The 26,276-nt window shown below is 38.9% G+C and overlaps 1 pseudogene; it reads right to left on the reverse strand.

Annotated features, from left to right (window-relative positions):
* Nucleotides 1-2,141: 2,141 nt before the first annotated feature.
* LOC119766025 overlaps nt 2,142-26,276 on the reverse strand; it is a 38,056-nt pseudogene continuing 13,921 nt past the window's right edge.

A 26,276-nucleotide genomic window follows, 5' to 3' on the forward strand; every position in this document is an offset into this window, starting at 1 on the left:
TTATTTGGGGGGAGCGTTATTTCGGGGTTTGAGCGCAATTCGGGGGGCGCAAAACGGGGGAGGCGCAATCGGGGGGAGCGTATTTAGGGGATTTAGTGTATTTCAAAGCCTCGAATTCACTCAACCTGTAGGCACGCTTGTAACACACGTAACAAAAGTTTTCCTTTTAACCTGAAAAAGTGGGCACAAAATTCCCAACAAGGTGAACAGCAAAGTTACTCCTTAAGGCTGCAGTTTAACACGAGCTTGTGGGTGGTGGGAAAACTTTTCAAGGACCTCAAACTGTTTGGGAGTTGCTTCGAACAGCAGTCAGAAGAACGTGAACTTACGTAATATTAATTATGACAACAACAGATAGTTTCGTTAAGGTTTTGTTCTACACTGGGTTAAAGTCGAGCTCTGAACGAGCGCTAATTGGTTACCTTGTGACGAAAATCAGCTCCGTGACGAAACCTTCTGCGAACTTCTATCGGTTAAATTGCTGGAGAAATATTTCAAATTAATGGCAGCCCTTTCCTGCTATCTCGACTCAAACTTTGATCCAAGTTATTCAAAGTTTGCAATAAAGAATCTCTCCTTCTCTGGCTACAATATGTGTTTATTACAAGTCGGTGCAGATCAAAGTGTCGTTCGGCTGAAACGCTCAACTCCGAGTGAGACGTGGTGTAACCAAGGAACCGTTCCCTGGCAACCTCCCGCTCAGCGACGTCTTCGTCCTCAACCGGAGGCGTCACCCATCGATCGTTGAAAAGTGTCTCCTGCTGGGTCGGGAAAGGAAATTTGCCTTGTTCCTGCGAAATTTTATTGATTGATGGCGATAAATCAATATTCATGGCAAGACGAAACCAAGTCATCGTCGGCCAGAGAGGGGTGGAAAATAATGAAATCCAATCAAAATTGTTGCAATTACTGTATGTAGGCACAAAACGAGCACTTTTCCACTTCATCGGAAGAATGAGGCACTTGGGTACTCTCGGTTGGTACTTTTGAAACAATCAGAACTGCTGGGAAAACGTGTGAAAAGTTGAGTCGTTAGGAGTGGAGAAGTGATGTTTGGATGTGGGCATAAATCACCTCAAGTGTCATAAAACGTTGATGGTGTGTTCAATGGGACGGAAATCAGAAAAACAGCATGGTGCAGTGCAATTCTGTGAAGAAACAATGTGAATGATTATGATATAAATTGCGTTTGGAATGGGTGCTCTTTGGGATTGTTAGTAACGATGCTGTTGTAATATGACCTAGTCAAATAAGATTGAGTTGAAAATTCATAACATTAATACATCGAAAAATAAAAATATAACTATAGCCGTTGCAAATAACAGCAAAATAATTGCAATAAACACAAAAAAACAAAAAAAAAACAAAAAACAAAAAACAAAAAACAAAAAACAAAAAACAAAAAACAAAAAACAAAAAACAAAAAACAAAAAACAAAAAACAAAAAACAAAAAACAAAAAACAAAAAACAAAAAACAAAAAACAAAAAACAAAAAACAAAAAACAAAAAAAAAACAAAAACAAAAAACAAAAAACAAAAACAAAAACAAAAACAAAAAACAAAAACAAAAACAAAAACAAAAAACAAAAACAAAAAACAAAAAACAAAAACAAAAAACAAAAAACAAAAAACAAAAAACAAAAACAAAAACAAAAACAAAAACAAAAAACAAAAACAAAACAAAAACAAAAAACAAAAAACAAAAAACAAAAAACAAAAAACAAAAAACAAAAAACAAAAAACAAAAAACAAAAAACAAAAAACAAAAAACAAAAAACAAAAAACAAAAAACAAAAAACAAAAAAAAAAACAAAAAACAAAAAAAGAATTTCCAAAAATTAGGCAACCAGCAGTTGTTTATTTACATTTCCAGTCCCAGTTTCCACCAAACTGGACATTCGCTCTTTAAAATTGCGATTGACAGGTGAGCAACATCGGCTCGATTTGATCATTTTTTGAGAAAATTAAAATTTCCCAAGTCAGTTTGACAAGTCGCAATAGTGCGATCGGTAGCAATAATTTAGTGCGAAGTCCAAGTTAGTGAGAATTGCGCAGTAAGTAATAAAATGTAATCCCGCATAAACGAGAACCTTAAAAAAACTTTGTGTTAAATGGTTTTCTCACCATTTCAGAGATCGTAACCACTATTTGAAAAATGGTAGGAAAACCTTAAAAATACCATATCAGAAATGGTACCAAACCATTTTTCATAAAGTTCGACCATCTGAATTGAGGGTGGTTAGCAACGGTAACCTTAAAAATCCCCGAACAACGTTTCGTCAGATTACCATTTGTGTAATGGTAAAAATAAAGTTAATTTTCGCGAAAAAGCGACCTTTTTCTCTCGGTTTTTACTGCTTGAGAAATGGTTTTAAAAAAGTATTTTAAGGTTTTTCTTACAAATTTTAACCTTGCGTCTACTTTTTTAGAAAGGGTTTGTAAATGGTTTTTTAGGGTTTTTCTTGCTATTTTTACCTAGCGCTACTATTTTGGAAATAGTTTTCATTTGGTTATTTAAGGTTTATCCTACATTTTTTCCCAGTTTCACTATTTCAGAAATAGTTTTCAAATGGTAAATTAAAGTTTATCATACAAATTTACTCCTTTTTGAGAAACAGTTTTGAAATAGTTTTTAAAAGTTTTTCTTACATTTTTTACCTACCTTTTTTTACAGAATTGTTCACTTTTTGACGGATGGCTCACAGCAATAATAATTGAACTTTAGTGGCTTAAATTCTAGTTGAATGTTGATTGTGTTTAGTTGATCCTACTGCCAAAATCGTCCAAACCTGAAAAAGTAAGAAGAAAAAAATCACAAAGTATCAAGATGAATATAATATTCAAATATCATATGTACTTATCTGATGATTCAGATTGATTGATGCCAATCGTTTGTTCACTTGGTCGCATCCTCGGCGGAACAATATTGTCGGCCGGCTGCCGGCAAGATCTCTTGATTACCGCTCGAATTCTCCAGCACCAGCTGTTCCGTTTTTATCGAGTTCTCCACGGCGCTGAAATTATTAACAAGAAAAATATAAACAAAGTATCTGGTAAATTAAATGATTTGTTTGAAAATTATACCTGCGCACAAAACGTAAACAACGACCAGCCGCACAAACGTTTCACTTCAGACTGTTTTTGCCTGCGCTGCGCTTGCCTGCGCGAGAGCAGGTAACGAAGCGTAGCGAGAGAAGAGAAAAGAGAGAACGCGCAAGGCAAATATTATTTTGCGTTGAATATAAAATATTGATAAACTGATTTAGACATTTAATGCAAAAAGAGAATCTGCATTCAAAAGAAGGCAAGCCCAAACTTTTTTGAAGATTGTGTTACCTTTGATGGTTGGTGTAGATTATGCGAAACAAAGAATAACTTTCGCAGAGGATCTGAAACCTGATTTCACCGGGATGAAACGTTCTATTTGTTTAAAATATCACACTACACCTCCACATCACCGATTCCGTTGATGCTAGAGAACGGAACCGTAATTCCGCTGGTCAATCTAACGGACCTGACACTGTGAAGATCGACGTGCGATGGTAGAGAGCGGTTCAAACGAATTTAATAACTTCCGCTCGTCACACTCGAGACATTCGTCGCTGACCTAGCGGAGAGTCGAAATCGACATCGGCATAGGTGCCACGACACCAGTGATTTCGCTCAACCAGTCTAGAAACACTGTTTTGTTCTGGCCATAATGTGTTAACATTGTGGAGCAAAACTGATAGCTCCACGGCGGCCAAAAAACCCAACGCTGCCATAGTGATACGATCACTCACCGAAACACCGCGAATCAAAACCCGTCGAATTTCGCCCTAGTTCACCCACCGCGAGGCAAAGTTGCAACATATGAAGCACAAACCGCCGGCACAAGAGTGGCCGGTGAAGACACCAGCAGAACGAAATCGCCGAGCAGCTGCCGGTCATCAGCAAGGTCAAGGAGGAGGACGCAGCCTCCACCGCAAACGAAGGGTCATCGAAATAGAGAGTCCCAACCAAAATTATCAACTGAGTTGACATGGAAGCGTTGTTTTTGGCAAAAAAAGGAATGTACCTTTAAAATGTCTAATCCTCTCCTCTTCTGTTGCTTGACCATTTTTGGTAGCGCTAAAAAGTCCTTCTGGAGCTTGCGGTGATCGCCGATGAAGATGGACAGCATCGACAGGGCGCTTGGGCAGGGTTCGATTTCGATGTTGGTATGCTCCTCACGGTGAAAAGCGCTGCCTTGTCCACACATCACAGATCGTCCCGGTTGCAGAAGCGGTCGACGAGATCCTGGTCGGAGGCGCCAAAACACTCGCGATCCGTCGAGATGGATCACAAACGGTGTTAGACGTCAACTGACAGCGCAAAGTAAAAAAACACTCGCGATCCTCGATAAAGGAGGTTTAGGCGGAGAGGCGTGGATTTTGGAAGATCAGCCAGGTCTGCCCGTCTAGGGATTTCAGCGCACCCTATGGAGGCCAGACGGCGTTGCTGGTGGTCTTGGTGAGGATGCCCTGGTCTCAAAGTTTTTTTTTTATTTTTTGCCGCGAGTTTTCTGTCAGTCTGCAGTCACTTCACAAATGAACACACGCGACGTAAACAAAACATATCACGACGCAGACTGAACCAAAACAAAAGGCTGCTGCGATCGCGCTCTGCACTGTAACTGAAAATCTCACTTTGCTGATTTTCACACCTCTACCACCGCCTTCTGTTGCTAGATCAACATTTCGGATTCCACCGACGTCAACGGAGACGCCGTGTACAGTTTCTTCTGAGCAGGTCGTTTGCGCATTCGCGACGGCGAAGGAGTCGCTGGTTTTTGCGCTCCCGCTTGAACAGGTTCGGGTCGAGGTACTGGTTGAGCTGCTTCCGCCGGACGTGCCGCGCCTCGAACTTCATGCCGTCGCGTGTCGTCTCGATGACCTTGATGTGCACCTGAAAGAAAACAACTCGGTTAGAGACTCGTTTTTTTGTCTGTAGAATCGCTCAACGCACCGCATGTTTGTGCACGGCATCGGTAAAGTTCTGGATGCTTTCGGTCAGGTCCACGTTCAGGTTCTCTGACCGCTCAAACTACAGCCCCAGGAACCAGAGTGACCAGAGTGTTGTCTGCGCCCTCACCGCCGTCGTCCTTTTGGTTTTGCTCCTGCTGCTCGAAGCACTTCGGGTTGACATGGAAGGTCGAGTTTTGCTGCGGATATGCCGGCGTGATGATCGGCATCAGGTGGAACCGTTCCTGCATGTTGACCAGCGGATCCCACACTTGAAAGCCCAGATTCACGGTGTCCGGCCGCTTCAGGAAAACCGACTGGGGCCACTTCCAGCGCGAAAACACCATAAAAAAAACTTGTACACCTGCGTGGCCGCGACGACATTCGGGAGCTGACACGTCCTGGCCATAAGCATAGCCCACGACACACCTCCAAAGTAACACAAAGAGTTGGAGTAGATTCCATGCTCTGAAAACAGATAAATACAGTGAAAAGAAGAAAACCCCAATATTAACAAAATCCCCGAAAGATACCAACCAAAGCTCAACTCACTCTTCGCCAGCCGAAAGTTGTCAATGTTGGGCATCAGCCGCAGGATCTCGTCGGTGGCGCGGCACCCGTTCAGACTGCGCACTAACTTGGGGTCCAGATTTTTCAGCAGCATATCGTCGCGCTGGTCAAAGTTGTCCGGAAGCTCCTTGAGCGCCAACCGCGCAAACAGCAAATCAATCTTGATGCCGTCAAAGTTCATCTTGATGACCGGCACAAGCGCCTCCTCGACGGCGCGGCACCCCGTTACCTCGGGCTGTTTCTTCAGCAGCTCGAAGAACGACCCAAAGTAGTCCTGCCGTTCGATGTTGCGCGGCGTCAGGCACAGCGCGTCAATATTCGCCCCCTTGTGGTTACGCCCAGCCGGTACGACCCAACAGTGTAGATCTTCCCGCCGAGCTTCTCGGCCAGCACTTCCGGCATGTTCTTCGAGATGGACACATTGCGCACCCACTGCTTGACCAGCGTGTTCAGCTTGGACAGAATCTCCATCCGGTGGTTCAGCTCGAGCGCCTTCTGCAGCTCCACCGTCTTGGTGTGGTCTTCCGTCTTCGGTTCCGCCAAACTGATAGCCGACATCATGCCCATCAGTTTTGTTGCTGCCAGCCGATGCTGCTGCTGCGGCCGCCGCGTGCTCAGCGAAAAAAATCCTATTAAAAAAAAACTTTGCCGGCCCGAGAGGATATAAAATCAAAACAAACATTCCTCCTCCAACGATCGTTGCACCAAATGCAACACCAAGTTGACAGTGTCATTTTGGATTTGAACTTGATTTTGAGTGCCTCCAGCTGACCGTGTACTAATTATTCAGTTCAACTGCGATTACATTTTTTTTGGTTAACGTAGTTGAACTGAAAAATTCGTATGAAAAAGGGCGAAACGCATTAGCAATGTGCGATTTTCAGTTACAGTGTACACCTCCCAAAATAAACTGTGGTAATCTCCGGCAATTTCTCACATTTTGCGTGTATCGCCCAGTTTTGACATTTCTCTCCTTCTTCGCAAACGCCCTCCCAGTCACGGCGTTCTAGCAGGATTCTGGAAGAGTTCTCACAGAGGTGGGTATTCTAACAGCATTCTAGCAGAAATGTTCTACTATTTTTGCAGGATTCTGGCAACCAGCTGTGCTAGAATATTTCGTGACTGGGTTCACGCTGATTCATCTGTGAGAAACCGGCGCAACCAAAACAAACAACAACAACAACAAATCTGTCGTCGCAAGTCATGTTTAAAAAAAAGTTATGTTAAACAAAACTTTTAGTGATTTCTGCTCGGAAACTAGGCTTCGTATTGGATTTGTATTTTGTATTTGGAGAATTGGATCGTTGCCTGGTGTGGCTTTTGATGCTGGTTCGATTTTAGTTGGCTGGATGGGAATAAAGATGGTCAACCACGATTGAAGGAAAGTTGTTGCAGGGAGGACAGATGTACGCCGATAGCGGATTCTTAATGGTTTATTGGGCTATTACTTTGATTGTACCATTTTTGCATCATGGTAGATCCAAACATTGGGCCGCTGTCGGGAATCGCCTGCGTTTTAAAGCACGGCAAACGGGTTGCTTCCATTTGTGGGGAAACTGGCCGAATGGGTGCTCCCCCTGGATCAAGAAAAGATTTGCAGGGACAAATAATTTGCCTGATTTTACTTCCACCGCGCATTGCTAAATGGTGGTATCAACGTGGTGCTTGCTCTCTCCTGGCCGAGGCCGAGGTAATCTTATTTTTCAGCCCATCAAAAACGTTTACGGTCCCCATCCGAAATAATTCAGGTTTTTGATTGTGTGATTGGGTGCCGCTTGTGGAAAATCTCTTCGGATAGGTAGTTCGGATAGGGCTCGTGCATGAACAACGTGGCTACGTGACTACCAAAATTCAAATTCTAGATTCTTCAAATGATTGGAAAGATTTTCCAAGAAAGTGCACCCCGTATTGTTAACATCACTATATTTTTATTTTTTGCATGATGGGCGCTCCGAGGCACAATTTTTATTCAAAATAATAATAAAACCTGGATGAATTTGGTGAAACATATTAGAAAATCATTACAATATTTCGAACATATATATAATATCGCGTATTGAAGTTAACCATTTGAACTTTAAAATAACCTTTTGATTTAGGATAACTATTTCAGCAAACATCCTCAAAAAGTTTTTCAAAGTCATTCAGAAAAAAATCACCATTACAAACTTTTTAAAAACCCCAATTATAACGGTAACTATTTGACAAATAATCATCCAAGTCCGCCAGTTGAACCATTTGAATTTTAAAATTACCTTATGATTTAGGGTAACCATTTCAGAAAACATCCAGATATAGTTGTTCAAAGTTATCATGAAAATTGTTGACCATTATGAACATTAAAATAACTCTATTACGTATGGTAACCATTTAACAAATAGTTATCGAGGTCCGCCAAATAACATTATTACAAATGGTGACCATATTTCATAAAGTTTTTTTAAGTTCCACACTGCAATCGATATAGTTTTCGTTTATCCGGGATGGTATCTAAAACTATTAAAGTATTTGAAAATTCAATACTCATCACATGAAGTTATGAAGTCATTGCGAGGTCATTGATTCAATAATTGACTTGAATAGCTTGTGTTTATGAGCAATAGCACTTTATTATAAAGTTCATAAAAAATTATTGCAAAGATAACAACTATTAACTCTACGCCGAACTCCATCAATACAATGTTACTTGATGTTTACAATACCCACCCTTCTCGAGGTACCTCGCAACAACCAGTGAAGTTCTTTATCTCAAAATCCACAACAGCCCCGTCCATGACTAATCCCGACGACTACACCAGACATTCATCAGCTTTCAACATGATTTCTCAGCGCCATTTTTCGTTGCCTCAATCTTGTGCTGCGAATTGCTCGCACACGCGCTTGTTAACACCGCAGCATTACGACAGAAATTGCTGATCTATGATAGATTCAATTTGCAATTACGATTATCCGGACTGCGAAATCGAAGACCCCCACGCGATCCTCGGTGATCCTCAATAAAAGTACAAACCTCCTGCCGGCTATCGCCGAACCGTCATCCGCGGCGACTGAGATGGATGTGGCAAATAATAAACCATAAAACGGGTCTTAAACAAACATAAATCACTGCTGCGGTTGGCCGACCTCTGCGAGTACCCCCTCTAGTCGGGAGGTGTCGTTCGGAGTACCGTCACCCGGTGTAATTTGTAAGAAGCACTATAACTTAGAAAATTAGCACTAAATCAGCTCTGGATCAGCTTTATATCAGTTTATAGAGCTAATTTCCCTTCAATTTAAATTTGGGCTCTGTCCCGATTCACCCCACCGCACGCTAGCGCGATGTCCTCGCGAGGGTACATTTAATAGATAACTGCCGTTGTTCAACGATCGTTTAACTTATAAACGATGACTGCAATTTGTTTGTAACTGCATAAGATTAGCCCGGGCAGAGAGGCCTCCAGATACAGAGAGGTTGAGGTACCAGCAATGGTCCTCAACCGAAGAGACCCTCGTGGCCAGCCCGGGATAAGAAGATGAATGAGATAGAGGATAAATATTGAGGATAATTTCGCGGCTTGGAGGCACAGCCGCGGTAGGTCTTTCTGCGAAGAGGTGCCTCTTGTGGGTACCTGTTGGAAGACGGGATGATTGTGGTCACGGACGGAACAGTGCGCAGGTGGTTAGGGAGCAATTGTGGCGTAGTATAACTCAAGCTTCCAGACAAGTTTGACATTTTTTTTTAATTTTCTTCACAGTACAATCATAATGATGTAATCAGGTCTTACATCGGTGATGTGGTCGTAGATGTACTAACATGTTCATTTCATGCCGCTCTCCTGACTCTTAACTCATAAATCACCTCAATTTATTCTATTTGTTTTGTTCCGAGCTCTTTACTGCACATCGCCGTAGAGTACACGATGACAACTGACAAACAAGCCTCGTCACAGGGCACAGTTCCGTGAGACCTCTCATTTATTGGCCGCGCAGTTAACTCCGGGGTCATTCCGGAGTCTCAAGCGAATCATGCATGCAGTTTTACGATACCCCAGGTACGGACATTCTCTCAACTCCGTGGTCAGGGTTCTAATTATAGTCGGTTGGCGCAATTGCTTCATTTATCCAGCGCAAATATCACGTTTTAATTAACCGCGAAGGTGATTATCATGCTTTATTAACGAGACGCGTCACGCTGAATACCACCGGCCTCAGTTGATAGATCCATGGCCAGAGGTCAATTCCTCCTCCGGTGCAACATTGTGCATGCATAAATGACCGATTCTTAGCACTTGTTTACCAAGCAGTCAGTTTTTCAAGTTGAACTTAGGATGGTTCTGATAATTTTCCATGTTTTCCAACTATTTGAACCACACAAAAAACATATTTCCACACCAAAGTTCCTATTCTAAACATATATGTGAGCAGATGTTGTAAAATGTATAAACGCTGGGAATTTTTAATTTTCCCAACTGTTTTAAATAATAGCTCAATTTAATGGAAGGAATGCAGATATTTAATCAATCTAAACGGTATTTTATAGTAAAATGACTCTTTTATAAGCCCTCTTATTGACAGAAGCAGATTTTGTAGGTATAAAATTATACAGGACATTTGAAAAAGGGGTATATGGAAGCGTTGTCCCGTCACGAAAAATGACAATAGTTTAATTTGCAATAGTTCGTGAAATCGGTTTTGCATCATATTTTGGATTCTCTTCGTACTCAAAAAACCCTTTAAAATGCTTATTAGAAATCGAAAATTGGTCAAAAGGAACCAGAGTTACGACTGACGCAAGTTTGCGTTGTCCCGTCACGCCAATTTTTCGGTCAAGGCACGAATTCAAAAAAAGGTGCTCATTTGTCGTGTCTAGAAGCAAATCGTGTAACAGGCCAGTTTTTGATCGATCTAGACTAAATCGACCCTCCAGAATCCAAATTTGCCTGTTGATTTTCCTGAGTCTCAAAGGGAAGCGAGATATTCAAGATGGCGTCTAATATGGCGGCAGAATGGAAAAAAACACCATAAAAGGATTTTTAAGTTCAATCAACTAGTCAAATTTAACTAATCTGGGGTCGCTGAACTCGAATATGAGCCATATAATACTCCAAAGTACTCAGAGAATGTGCAATCCAAGATGGCGGCCAAGATGGCGAATCTAGAACATTGGAAATTTTTATACAGAAATGTAACAGGCAGTCAACAGGTCAAATTTAATTAATTTGGGGATGCTGAACTCGAATATAATCCTTAGAATATTCTAAAGTCCTTAGAATATTCTAAAGTCCTTAGAACAGTCTGTGCGGCATAATGCCAAATACGGTGACAAATAAATAAATAAGTACTCAGGGAATGCAATTCAATTTTCTAGCTTCGCCATCTTGGATTGCACATTCCCTGAGTACTTTGGAGTATTATAAGGCTCATATTCGAGTTCAGCGACTCCAAGTTAGTTAAATTTGACCCGTTGATTTCCTGTTACAACCCTGAACAAAAAAATCAAACTTTCTAGCTTCGCCATATTGGCCGCCATCTTGGATTGCACATTCCCTGAGTACTTTAGAGTATTCTATGGCACATATTCAAGTTCAGCGACCCCAAATTAGATAAATTTGATCCGTTGATTGCCTGTTACACATCTGAAAAAAAAACAAAATTTTCAGCTTTGCCATATTGGCCGCCATCTTGGATTTCACATTCCCTGAGTACTTTGGAGTATTCTATGGCACATATTCAAGTTCAGCGACCCCAAATTAGTTGAATTTGACCCGTTGATTGCCTGTTACACATCTGAAAAAAAAATCAAATTTTCTAGCTTCGCCATATTGGCCGCCATCTTGGATTGCACATTCTCTGAGTATTTGGAATATTCTAGAGCTCATATTTGAGTTCAACAACCCTTTGTTAAATTTTACCTGTTCATTGCCGATTACATTTCTTTATAAAATATCGAATATTATAGCACCGCCATATTGGCCGCCATTTTGGATTGCACATTCCCGGAATACTTTGGAGTATTCTAGGAGTCATATTCGAGCTCAGCGACCCCAAATTAGTTAAAGTTGCCTAGTCAGTAGAGATTTTCACAATTGCTTCATTTCGTGACGGGACAACGCGAGCAAAACCCTCTTTTGCAAAATATCTGCGTTGTCCCGTCACGAAAAGAAGTACCTGTCAAATCAACAAAATTTGACGAAATTGGGTGATCTAGGAAGCAAAATCTTCGTTTTTCATTTTAGAAACAACTGTAGAATAGGGTTTTTCCAAAAACTTACTAGGAGAGCAGAGTTCTTCACTTTTGTGTATACAAATCAAAATGATCCAATTGTACGATGTTGTCCCGTCACGCTACATTTGTATCTCACTTGACTCAAACTTTGTGTTTTTAAATGTTTGCTGGAGTGAATCTTATAGGAAATTTAATGTACTTTCCAAATTTGTATAAATATTGGTACCTTTTCCCACAGATTTTAAAGTTATCAGCAAAAAACTAAAAACATATGCGTACAAACGTTGTCCCGTCACGAAAGAATCGGTCAAATGAATCGTTTGTACAGTACGGTTGATTGCCAGTGAGCACGGATTTGCCTACAGGACTTGCTGTCCGGCGAATTCTAGCGAACTTGTCCAGCACTAATTACCCTGTTGCATCTGCCCCAAGGTTTTCCCTTTCAATCCTGTAACCTAACCTACAAAATGTGCACTTCGCAACACAACAATTCCTACTGGGAACGAACTCTACAGAACAAGTTTGTCTGTTGTCCCCAGAGATAACAACAACAGAAAAAAACATCCAAACAACACTTTTCCTACCGAGAAACAACAAAACCGTCACCTCTCAATGGGCGTTGAGCTTGACAGCTGCGTTTACGACGCCGGGAAGCGCCCTTCTAAAATTACACGAAAAAATAATCACCAAAACACTAAAATCTAGCAGCAGCAAACTGAGGAATGCTTGCTCTCTTCAGATTACCATCCGGATCCGCTGCGTTGGAAGTGAGAGCCTCTTCGTTTGGCAGCCCGGCGGGGACACGTGTTGGAAATAACAGTTACAAATGTGGGACTCATGCTGTGAACAGCGATGAGGAGTGTATTTTGGGAATTCGATTGGGATCGAAGGTTGAGTGAGATATTGAGCTGTAAACTGGTTGAAGCATTCGTTTAGATTCTTGATTCGAAACTCTGACTGATTCCAATCCCAATCCCAATCCCAATCCCAATCCCAATCCCAATCCCAATCCCAATCCCAATCCCAATCCCAATCCCAATCCCAATCCCAATCCCAATCCCAATCCCAATCCCAATCCCAATCCCAATCCCAATCCCAATCCCAATCCCAATCCCAATCCCAATCCCAATCCCAATCCCAATCCCAATCCCAATCCCAATCCCAATCCCAATCCCAATCCCAATCCCAATCCCAATCCCAATCCCAATCCCAATCCCAATCCCAATCCCAATCCCAATCCCAATCCCAATCCCAATCCCAATCCCAATCCCAATCCCAATCCCAATCCCAATCCCAATCCCAATCCCAATCCCAATCCCAATCCCAATCCCAATCCCAATCCCAATCCCAATCCCAATCCCAATCCCAATCCCAATCCCAATCCCAATCCCAATCCCAATCCCAATCCCAATCCCAATCTCCATCCCCTTTGGAATGTTGTCGTACTCACGCAATTTTCAGGGTGTGTCAAGATAGCACGACAACAACAGTGTACGGAGTTTTTTCGGTTTTTATTGAATATCTTAGGATTAAAATTGAATTTTGGGGACATGTGAAGGTTAAGAGGTGAGGCATGGAATGTGGCAAAAATGGCGTTTTTAACTAAATGTGGCCCAAAATCAACATGCGACAAGATAGCACGAGCACGACAAGTTGTCTTTGCACCTTAAAACGGGGTGACTTTGATAGGTTTGCGCTTTTTCCGCAAAATGATCAGTACAATTAAAATACGTACCGAATGGTTTAGAATCATACTGACCGTGGTAGAGAAGTGTTCAAAGTACTTCAAAAAGAACTTTTCATAAAATTTTGAAAAGTTTAAAAAGATAGTTTAGAAAATATTGATGAAAGTCATTATTTTAAACTTCTCAAATTGTCTTGATTTTCTCAATGAACATGATTTTTAATCGGAAAACGGTATGCATTTTAGGATTCTTTGGACAATTTTCCACTAGAAGAAGGTTAAAAAAGTTTGTTAATAATAAATAATATGCGTTTTTGAAATACAATTAAAAAAAATCTCCAAATTTATAAGCAATTTCAGTTGAACAAATTTCATGTAAAATGTGAAAACTTGGGATCCGTGCTTCAAATTCAGTATAAAATACAATATAAATCGATAAGTTTACAAACAAAACTTGTTTTAACAAATTTCAGGCAAAATTCCGACTTTTTAACAATTTTACCTTAAAATTTGTATGTATTTTGCTAAAAAGCTTATACACTTAGTAAACTAAATGTAAACATTGATTTTTTTTCTTAAAAACTATATCAGCTACTTTAGTATGATTTTAACAAGAAAAACTATGACGATCAAAGTCACCTCGGAATTAAAACTAAGAATTTTTCACGTAACTATTTTTCTAAACATTATTGAAAAAACTTTTTTTCCTAAATAGTGCATGAACTTTGTGTGGTCTACCCCAGTACATGTTTTAAAAATAATAATCTTGAGAAAAACCTTTTGGAAAATATTCTAAAAACAAATTGAAATCCTATCAAAGTCACTCCGGTTTACGGTTACCCATTTCAAGCTCTTGACTTTTTATCAAATAACTTTTTTTATTTGTTTATTTTTCTCGCCGCGGCGCGTCACTACCAAAAGTGGATTGCCACTCAAGTGCGCCTTTTCCCTCGACAGTTTTTCCTCTCTTTTCACGTTCAGATTACTAACCGAAGAAGGGAAACCCCGTTAATCGTTATTGTGCGCTCTCCTCAAACGTAATAACTCAGTGAGGAATTCCTCAAGTATCCAATTTCCAAAAACTGTCGGTATTCTTTCAATTTGGATTTTTTTTCCTCACTCGCAGCCGACACCATCCGGACTTGCTGCCGAAAGGGTTTAGCACCTAAAAATACTTACCGCGCAGGCAGTTGCAGCCGTGCTGTCGGAAAGTGATCCCCTTCTTTCGGCACGTCATTTTTATTAATTAGCTGTTGAGTGAAAAATCGCCTCCGTCGTCATCGTCGGGGAACAGTGAGGAAGATGCGCCTGTATTCAGTCATACCCAGTGGTTGCAGTTGGAAAACCTTCAGCTGCACCCAAATTTCAGAAAATCTTTCCATCTTTATGTGTTTCAATTAGGCCAAAACTAATATTTTTTAAAGTTGTTGTCTTTCTAAAAACATAATTATATTATTGATGAAACTTAAGCAAATGATTGAAAATGTATTTAAAGTAATTTAAACCATAAGAAAATCTATTTGTTTTCAGAAAAATTATGATTTTTTTTATATATCCATTCATCATTAACCCAGCTCTTTGCCGTCCAGCGATCGTCCATTTCCCATATATGTCCCATATGCATATTTATCAATTTCAACAATTATGCGATCAGAATTTATAGCTTGAACTTTTATCAAAATTCATCAAGAGCAATTGTGGACAACTTTTGCTCATAAATCGAAAATAAGGTTGGTTTCATTTTAACTTATTCTGACATTTAATTACATTATTTGCTGAAATTTTATTTGATTTCCAAACAATCATCACTTAAGACTGCAAATTATTGAAAACACGTCTTTGTGGATTTTTTTTTTATGATACAGTCTCGATTGTCCGAAGGCCTCGGATAAATTTCACTTCGGATAATCGAAGCTTTGGATAATCGAATCACGATTTTTTTTTCGTTGTCTTATTTTTGATGGTCGAGCTTAAGTATGACCCCTAAACAACGCTAAAGTGAATTTTGTAATTTATTAGCCAATCAACTATTCAATTCTGACTAAAATGAAAATGTCACAGAACTCGAATTTTATGTTAAAAATAAAAAAAAATTGAATATTACGAAAACAACATTTTTTGTCATGATTCGATTATTCGAAGTCCCATACAAACATTCGGATAATCGAACATCGGATAATTGAAACTTTGGATAATCGAGTCTGGACTGTAGCATTGAAATTTGGAAATGAAAAAAAAAACAATCAGTTATTTGAAGAAATTTTTTGGATGTGTTTTAAGTGACTACTTTTGGCACTAACAGAAATTGATTGTAATTCAAGATCAGTAGCGCGGTGCCTGTGTGGACGCGCAGTCCTGTTTTTTCGTGTTATTTTCCGTCTCTTTTGTGTCGCTGTTCGAGTGCATGGGGTGATTGGTAATTATAATTAAATAAAAGCAGTTCTGTTTTTTTACCTTCTTCTTTTTTTCATTGTTTTTTTCACTCGCGTTCGTTGGCCGATGAGTTTTTTTGTGTTGTTCTCTTTTTATAGTTTTCTATTAAAACGTACCTATTTTTTGAGACTAGCAAGTCGTATTGCTGGATTAAGTCCTTTCTATATCATCGATGATTGGAAGGCACGCCGTCGAATATTTTTTAAGGCTAATGATATAAAATCATTTCAATAAATGAAGCCCTTCCTACATCACCGTTGATCGGAAGGCACGCCGACGGAGAATTTCTGGAGAATCGCGGTCGAATTAATACTATATTAAGAGTTGCGTTTGTGAAGTTGAACGGTGCACGTCGCGGTCATCACGCAAGATTTTCGTTGCCGTTTCCGTCTTTGTTGCCCCCCCGATTGTGTTTGTTTTTCTATCCGGGTGGTTTTGCGTTTTCACTTTTTAGAATATTATTTGGTTTTATCTTTCCACAGCCGGCTGTCTAAGATTGAATCATTTATTCTAAATCAACACCAAATAACCGGGAATAGTCTCATCCGCATCATCCGACTGTTTGCCTTGAGAATTCTTAATCCATCACACTATTAAACAAAATTTATTGATTATTGGGTCGCATCATCATCCTCTATGATGAATCCTGGCCATTACCCTTTCCCACTAACAAAATCCCAAGTAGAAGTAGTTTTTCCGGCACACGTGGGGGTTTGGATATCGTATAGAAGATTGCCACCTTTGGTAGCAACCTGTGCTAACTAACATTCCCGTCCCAATCCCCCGAGATCTACAAACTGACATGGCGGGCGCCGTTGGTGGCCAATGACTGTTACCTATTTGCTTCAGATCTAGTTTTAATGATCTTGATGTTTTATCTATTCAGCGCATTCATACATGCTGTTGATAAGGGAAACACCATTAGATCGTTGAAGCGTATGACCGGTTGTATTGATAGGATATTACGGTCCTGTTCAGCAACGGAGAAGGACAACCATGGGTGGTCTCTCATGCTCATGCTCATGCTAACAGAAATTGATTGTAATTCAAAATTTGCTTTGCGAGTTATTTAATTAAAAAAGTGTAATAATCTAATTTTCCTGCAAAACTACTCAAGTTGTTTAAGGGAATCTATCAAAAAATGTACTAAATGAGAAATAATTTTCAGAGTTGGCTACCTCGACAAAGTTTAAATTCATGAACAAAACAGTACAAATTTCGTTTGAAACTCAATTGAAACTCAAAATTTAACTTTGTGAAATAAGATGCGGAAAATTTATAATTGCTTACAAGGGCTTTTTAAAATATTGAAGAAAGCAGCGTTTTCAAGACATTGTCACCTTGAAAAAAAAATAGAAAAACATTACTTTTTCTATAGAAGTAATGTCCATATTAGATTTTTGCGGAAAATGTTTAAATGATTTTTCAATTTAATTTTGATCTGAAAAATTATCTTATGTTTGTGATTTCATGACTGTTCAATAATTTAAAAACAGTCTGTAGTCCATGTTATTATGTGTTATTCTTTTAAATTACTTTTTAACACAAAAACTCGATTATGCCAAACTTTATCCCCTTCGATCTTTTTCATTTTTGCCTTCCTCACCTTACTCAGGAAAGGCTATAAAATCACTAAGAAAACAACTTCTTAGTTTTACCTCCTAGACCCACCTTCACGTATACCTATCAACTCAGAATCAAATTCTGAGCAAATGTCTGTGTGTGTGGTGGGATGTTGATCAAAAAAATTTGCACTGGATTATCTCGGCACTGGCTGAACTGATTTGGATCGTTTTGGTCTCATTCGATCCGTCTTGGGGTCCCATAAGTCGCTATTGAAAATTATATAGTTTAGAAAAGTACTTCAAAAGTTATGCTATAAAAACGATTTTAACAAAAGTCCGGAAGATTGTAAAAAGGGTGGTTTTTGTAAGAAACCCGTCATGCTATACATTTTTAGAAAGGTTATAAAAAAACCTTTCCAACGCGTTAAAAACATCTAAGATCTGACAACCCTATCAAAAGTTATAAGCACTTAAGTGTTATTTATGCACTTTTTGGAGGCTGGATCTCGAATATTTCGATGAAAACGTTGTCCGGATCTCTCATGCAACCTATCGTTGGATAAGTAATCAAAAGGCCTTTCCAACGCGTCCAAGACATTGAAGATCTGACAACCCTATCAAAAGTTATAAGCATTTAAGTGTTATTTATGAACCTTTAAGAGGCCGGATCTCATATATTCCGGATCTATCATGCGACTGGTCGTTGAATAGGTAATCGAAATACCTTTCCAACGAGTTCAATAGATTGGCAGATCTGACAACCCTATCAAAAGTTATAAGCCCTGAATTATGAAGATCTGACTACCCAATCTGATGGTATGAATAATGAATGAAGTTGATAGAACACTGAAAGTTCCGCCCTTTTGTATCTATTTTGGATAGCATTACCTTCTAAATGTGAGGAAGGCACCAACCACCTAAGGGTGGATTAAGTAACGTTTTTGATATATTTTAGTAGACGAAAATGCCTTCTTTTGAGCTAGGGTATGACGGATGTTGTTTGATTTTGGCCAAACTATGATTTTTTTGAAAAAATAGTGTTTTTTGGAAAAATTTAAAATGCACACAAAAAAAATATTTTTTTGATAATTTTTAAAATCACAACTTACATATCAAAGGGCCTAAATAATAATGGTTGGCCTCATCAAAAAATAAAAAAAAAAATCAAAAGGTTCGCGCAATTTCACAAAAGTTACACTTTTTAACATTGAAAATCTGATCAATGGTTTCCTAGATATCAATGAATGAATTTTGAGGGTCAATTGGGTGGAACTAAAAAAAACTCATTTTATATTCATTTTTTGCAAGGCCATATCCCAGCAACCAAAGGTTGGATAAACATTATGTGTGTGTGTGTGTGCAACCAACCAAACGGGGCCACGCGGCCGCTTCTTACAAATTGAGTTGTTTCCATGTATTTTTAGATCTACATTCTATACATGCAAATAACTCGCATAGGCATTTGGAAGGTGTTAGCTCTGCCGAGCTTCGGTGACCCATTTCTACGCTGGCTAGCCGAGCGCGAGGTACTTCAGCTTTATCGACAAGCCCCGCCCTGAAGAACGTTTGCACCAATCGGGTTCAAACGTTATTCAGAACTTCCGAACCCTTGTCAAATGGACAAGGACCCAGCGCGTATATAGTTGATAGCAACAGTATTCCTAATTCCAGTTATAGCTCACCAAGTCGCGATGGCCTATTGGTTAGCATTTTTGCTTACCAATCCAAAGGACGGGGGATCGAACCCCGACTCGAGCGACTTTGATTTTTCGTTCATGTTCAGAGTTTCAAGATTTATATTTCCTATACTTTCTCGTTGGGAGCAGATGGGAATCGAACCCAGGACCATTCGCTAACAAAGCGAACACCGTGACCAGTCAGCCACGGCCGCTCCTTAACCAAAGGTTGGATAAACATTGTCCTAAAAAGAAAATTGCAGACAATTTTCTTAACTCTTTGGAAAAAAAATATTTCCATATTTTTGAAATAAGGTATGATTTCGTTTTGAATGGTACAAATAATATGCTTTGAGTCCTATTGATATTGAAAATCAGAAAATATCTTCTTATAATAAATGAAAAAAAGTGGACAAATTTTTACAAAATCAAAGTTTTGTACGATGATTTTTTTAGAGTGTAACTTTTTGCTGTATTTATTTTTTCTGAGCAGTCCTAATTAACCTCCGATTTTGCCGAAGACACTAGATCGATCAGATTATCCCTTCTCGAGACACAGTTTTTGTAATGTCTTCATAGCACTTTTATATGGACAGCCCCCAGATTTGTATTGAGACTTGTATGAAAAAACTAATTATGCAAATGGCTTATTTGAACGCAGAGAATCGACGGATAAAGTTTCATACGAATAAAAAAAATAAACTAACAAGCTCATTCCCTTGTGGAACACCAATCAGTGAGGTACTCCTGGATATTAGCTCCTGAAAAGTGCTTAAAAAGTGCAAAAATGCCTCACGGCAAGAAAAAGAAGCGGTCCTCACCAGCAGGATCGGCAGATTTGAAGAAGCTAAAGAATGCCGAAGCGCTACCTGCAAAGCCAGGCAGTTTGAGCAAGGACGCTCAAAATTTGTCTGGAAACCAGTTTGCTACCCTCCCTGTGGACGTGAGCGAGAAGGAAGAATTTGAACGACGGGAAAAGTTGCCACCCATTTTTGTGAAAACATCGTCATCGGATTCGGTGCGAAAGTGGCTGATCGGGTTTATCAAATCTGGTGCTCTACGAGCTTCCATTCGCTTGTGTGCTGATGGACTCAAAATTCTGCTACCTACCAGAAAGGATTACAACTACGTTCGGGATTTCCTGAACAACACCAAGATTGAATACTACAGCCATGACGATCCAGGTAAACGGCCCATGAAACAGGTCCTCCGAGGCCTGTACGACATGGATGTGAGTGTGCTGAAAGAAGAGCTCAAAACTCTTAAGTTGAACGTGATCGAAGTCTTCAAGATGACGAGACACAACAAGGACATCAAGTATCGTGATCAACTGTACCTGGTTCATCTCGAGAAAGGATCGACAACGCCGTCTGAGCTGAAAGCAGTTCGGGCAATTTTCAACATCATCGTGACTTGGGAACGTTATCGTCCAGTGCACCGTGACGTGACGCAATGTTCGAACTGCTTGCAGTTTGGACATGGTGGAAGGAACTGTTTCATCAAGAGTCGTTGTGCAACCTGCGGAGGTGAGCACAAAACTCAAGCTTGCGAAACAATCAACGAGAACATCGAAGCCAAATGCTTCAATTGCGGCGGCGACCATTCTACCAAGAATCGAAGCTGCCCAAAACGAGCTGAGTTTGTAAAAATTCGGCAGCAAGCGACGACGAGGCTCCAACCAAATCGTCGCAAAACACCACCAGCATACACGGACGTGGATTTTCCTGCTTTGGCGTCACCAGGAGCGGGATCTGTTCGAGAGGTGCCAAATCTGCAGCCATTGCCGTTGAATCAGCGGCAAAAAGTTGCAGAGAATACAACACCGCCTGGCTTCAGTCAGCAACCGAGGGAAAACCAACCAGCATCAACGGATGAAGGCAGTAGTGACCTGTTTTCACCACAAGAACTTCTGAACATTTTCATCTAGATGACAACAACTCTGCGTGGGTGCAAAACTCGTCAGGAACAAGTAAGAACGCTTGGAGCATTCATCTTAAAATACAGTTCGTAGTTTACTCGTTCTAGTGATTTTGAATATTTCAATGAATTTATTTTTTAGTTTTAAGTTAGGATTAGTTGTTCTTTTTTACCCAAATGTATTCGATTCAATGCAATAATGTAAAACTATTTGAAGTAAATAAAATAAATGTGATCAGTTAATAATAAAACGAAAAATACAACAAAGATGAAGAGCATTAGGCCATACCACTTAGCATGTAAAAGAAATGTAATTATTATAAGAATATTCAATAAAGACATATTTAATTTCAAAAAAAAATTAAAAAAACTAACAAGCCGATTTGCGAATTGATAGAGAATTGATCTGTTCAGGTTTGAACCAAATGATTTTTTCAAATAATTTTGAATTCATTAAAATTCGCTAAAAACTTATTTATCAGCAATTAAAAAAAACAAAAGAAGTTGAAGATAAGTCACTAGAGGGTTAAACGCGTAGGAGCTGAAAACTTGACTCTTTATGTGAGGGTTTCCGTTTCATCGTGGATAGTGTGCAATACCACACCACACTACGAGCTGGAGAAATGACCACGTGGGATGACGTTGACGCCGGGTTTTCTTGCGAGTTTGAGCGGATTGATGGATAGAAGTTGAAGCTGCAAAGTGGTCGCCCTCTATGCGTGGATACAAGTTGCCATAATCATAAGTGGATGATGTTGTTCTTCAAGAAGTTGTTTGTAGGAGTTGATTCATTTTTATTGAGTTAGTTTGTTTTGGTAGTTGTACAAGGTGGCAGAATTTAAAAAAAAAAAAACATTTTTTAAACCACTTTATTGTTTTGTTATGATCCACATCTGCTTATTTCTTCATACATTAAACTTTTTCCGAAAATCCATTACAAGCTTGTCAAACTCAAATTTATCATTATAGTTCCAAAAATCCATACATCCCATTTCCTTAACTTTCACATTTAAATGGCTCTCCCATAAACACCAAGGACATTCCAACGGCTTCGGCAAACTCATCTTTGATGTTATTTAGTGACTTTTTTTCTTCCCTTCCCTCATCACATGTTATCGCGCAACGCGTCCTCAACTCTGTGGAAAACCGACCATGAACTGGACCAAATTGCGGTCCCTTTGCGTGGCAGTCGTCAATATTTTGGCTCGATTCCTTTCAAGGACTCTTTCTTTCGAGGCCGATATCGCCCCGATGGAACCTGGCCCAATTTTCCGTATCTTTTACGGATCAGCAAATTGATCTCGGTTCCGTTCCGAAGCGAAGCAATTTTTCGAGGCTGGTCGATAACGGCCAAGGCGGCGGGAGTCCTTGGCCACAAGAAGGATCTTCAAGGGGAAACCATGTGCTGTTTGTTCCCTGAAGGAAGGAAAAAAAAGGACATGTGAGGCAATGTGGTAAATATTATGATTTTCAGTTGCAATAAAATTCTGTGTCGTAAAAGGGACACAACATGGAGGAGGTTCTTTGCCAAGAATGGCACTTTTTTTTCGTCGAGATGAATTTTCATCAAAATTTCAGAGAGCAGTTCTAGGATCATCTTTGGAGAAGTAGGAGAAGGGATTGCTCTATTTCAGCCCCCGAAAACCCGGGTGACCGTGTCGGATGAGGAAATATTTATAGCTCAAGAAGTCATAAATTATCACGAGAAAAGAAGCCAAACCAGCATATTGTGAGTGGGTGAGAGGCCGAAAAATAGGTCCCCGGCACGCCCCGGACGCCCAAAATCCTTAAAATTTGTCGCCGTAATCAAATATAATCCTTTCCCGAAAAAAAAAAGTCTCCAAGAACTGTTGTATGATGGGATGGACTAACAAGACGCGGCCAGAGGAATAGAAAACGAAATGTGGTGAGCGTGAATATAAACAAGCGATTTTTGGTCCTTTTTAAGGGGAAGTGGGATGAACAGCAATGGGTTGAAATCTGCTGTCGGCAAGTTGTGACGAAGGAGTCAATCGGTTGAATTGCAGATGTTGAACGAATTTTAAAACCTGATGTTTTCTGGAGGAATCAGGAAGGCATATAAAATGCTTGAACTATTTCATGTGATAAAATTTAAATATATTTAATTTGGAAACTTAAATTTCAAAAAGTTTTTTTTCTCTAAAGTAAGATTTCAACCATTAAATGTTGGTTAACACATCAAATCAAATCAAATGAAAGTAAATTTTCAACCATCAAATTGTTGAAAAAGCGTATCTTATACCTTATAACATTCCTAAAATCTTCCAACTCGAAGCGAAACTTATTTGGGGATACCGTGGAGATTTTCCCGTATTGTCTTAAAATGTGGATTATGGTGAAATTAGTTTTGTTATCAATTATCAATTCTTAAGCAACTAGGACTTAAACAATCATCACATCCACATGGTGAAATCCAGTATTGAATTACAATCTAAAATACACTCTTTTCTGCTGTGATTAGAAATGTCATCAACAAGTGAATTAATCAAACTTTGACTTGTCTAGATCCCCATCTGATCCCGTCCTTCCGTATTCAAGCAGACTGTGTCCATTCAACACATCTTTTACCCTTTTTGAGCTTATCAAGATTTCAAAAAGTCACCAAAAGGCAACCCAATTTCGCCCCGTAACAGACCTCAGACGCACTTAAGCTAGAGCCTAGCGTCAAGGGTCTAAGCTAAAAATAACGAGCTCTTCTACCCCGGAACTCAGTGTCCCCTTTTCCGCGGAATCCACCATCCTCCTGACCCACCAAAGAATCCTTCTAGTCATGTGGTTGGCAAACATTTAGCCACTTATCGCAGAAGTTGCTGTTTGGTGATTATCCTTTTTTTCGCTCTCTCTACCTCCAAAAGAGGACTCAACCGAGCTTGGCGACGAAAGTCTGTTTTTTCTAGGGATTTTCCAATTCCAAACACACAATTTTCGAGACAAGCTTCTTAGCTCTTCACTGTCGTGGAGACTTTCGAGGAAGAGAAAGGTTGTTCTTTGGAAAGGGGTTTGTTTATTTACACTATGCTGACTGTGTTTTTGCATTGGTGGATTTCTATTTACAACCTGTCTGAACTTCGGCATTTTTGGGAGTGGTTTCGCCTGACCTTTTCTAATGTTTGGCATTATGGTAAATATTTGTCTCGAACTTGATTTGTCAAAAAATTTGCCTTCCAAAAAGACAATGTTTAGTAAGTCATGCTGAAACACAATAACATGATTTGTTTGAAATGGCATCAAACTTGGCCATTTTTCCGTCCATTACTGGGAATGATCTCGATGGTATACAAAGCTTGAATCCTAAGGTATAGCTCATTTGGTAGCGAATGTGAGCATTTCAAATCAAATAAGTTCAATTTAGGGCTATTGGACATTTTCGGTACCTTTTATATGCCTCATGTATTTTTAGTTCGTGTTGTAGAGAGCAACTTTGCCAAAAGTTCAGCAGGATCGTTCTGTTTAAATAGAAAATCGCATTACAATAATACAGTTGATACAATTTTTAGGATTAAAAAGCCTAAGAAATGATCTAGAATTCACAGAATGATTCTTCAAAATTTAAAAAATTACTTGATGTGAAATTTTTGCTTTTTTCTAACAAAGACTAACATTTTAAAAGGGCGTAATATTGAATGTTTGGCCCTTTTGAAATGTAAGATTCGATTCAACATTTCTTAAAATATTGTTTTCGAAAAGATCGAAGAGATGGCTCAAAAGTAGGGAAGGCCCCCATAAAGAGCTAGAGCGTCCAATTTCCCGTCCTAGGAAAAAAATCCCGGGATTCCCGAAAAAAAAAATATTTTCCGTTTCCCGGGAAATTTCTTAATTTCCCAGGAATTCCCGAAATTCAAGCGGAAGTATACACTTTTTTAACTTTTTGATACATTTTTTTAAAGTTACAAAAAAAAATAATGAGAGAACTATTTTTTTCATTCAATTCAATTTACTGTTTTTATTGAACTTATTAGTTCGTCTGAAAATTTCATGTCAATATTTATTTCAGATGGTATTAATTTCTGAAGTAGGTATTAATTTCTGAACTAGGAATAGATCTTGTTTATTTGTTGGGCAACACAAATTACAATATTATGAACTGAACTATTAAAATTATGGTAAGTGTTTTGAACGAAAATTCTTGTTATATCATTTGAAAATAAGGCAACTCTTTTTTTACGTTGAGTTTACCATGACCAAATTGGAAGAAAATTGAATTGGTATCATTAAATGTCTCTAAGAGGATTTGTTCTAGAAAAATTAAGTTTATTTTTTTTAAAGTGTTCGAGAAATTACAGTCAAAAGTTAAAAAATCATAGAGGACTAAAGCTACCAAGGGCGTAAGGTTGAAATCTGAAACTACTTAACTACTTTTTTTTCTATGAAAATTATTTTAATCGAAGTCTTTTATAAGGCCGAATCATTAAAAAATCATTTAAAAACTACTTCATATTTTATAAAAAAATGCAACAAATTTCAAATACTCGTTCCAAACATTTGAAAACTTTGTGTTGTAATTACATAAAAATGGTATTTCAAGTGAATAGTAGATTTTAAAGGTCAATTTAATGCTTATCTATTTATTCATGAGATTAAACCAGTATGATTTGTTCTGGATAAAATATTTAACATGAAAACATAATTTCATTTTTTTTTTCATTTCAATGTTTTGCCATGAAAAACATATTAGCTGAATGTTTTTTTTTTTTCATTTCAACTAAATTATCAATGTTATTCTTTATCATATTCTTTCAAACTGGTCACAGAGACGTATTCAAAAGCAATTTTATCGTTTTGAAACATGGATTCATTTTATTTACTTCCCAAACATTGTGATTAAAAAAAATTTACCTAGCTACTTCTTATCAATACAAAATACTGATCATTACTTTTGATATGTTGAACGAGTTAAAAAACAGCTTATATATTTAAAAAAATTATATATTTTCTTGAAGTTGTATGTTTTTTTTTTACAAGCAGCCAAGGCATTAATTGAACCTAACACTTATTTTAACCATTAAAGTTGCTATTTTATACTATGTCTGCCTGTGTGGATCAATCGGACCGCGCGCTGGACACACAATCCAGAGGTCGCTGGTTCGAATCCCGAGGCGGACGCAAAAAATTCTAAGTGTAAATATAGGTATTCGGTGCCCTCTCCCCGTGCCATACCTTCACACTTAGGAGACCCGGGAGGCGGAGTCTTGTCGCAAAAAGAACGATACACACCTGTAGAT

The sequence above is a fragment of the Culex quinquefasciatus genome, chromosome 2 (genome assembly GCF_015732765.1).
Source record: "Culex quinquefasciatus strain JHB chromosome 2, VPISU_Cqui_1.0_pri_paternal, whole genome shotgun sequence".
Classification (NCBI taxonomy): Eukaryota; Metazoa; Arthropoda; class Insecta; order Diptera; family Culicidae; genus Culex; species Culex quinquefasciatus.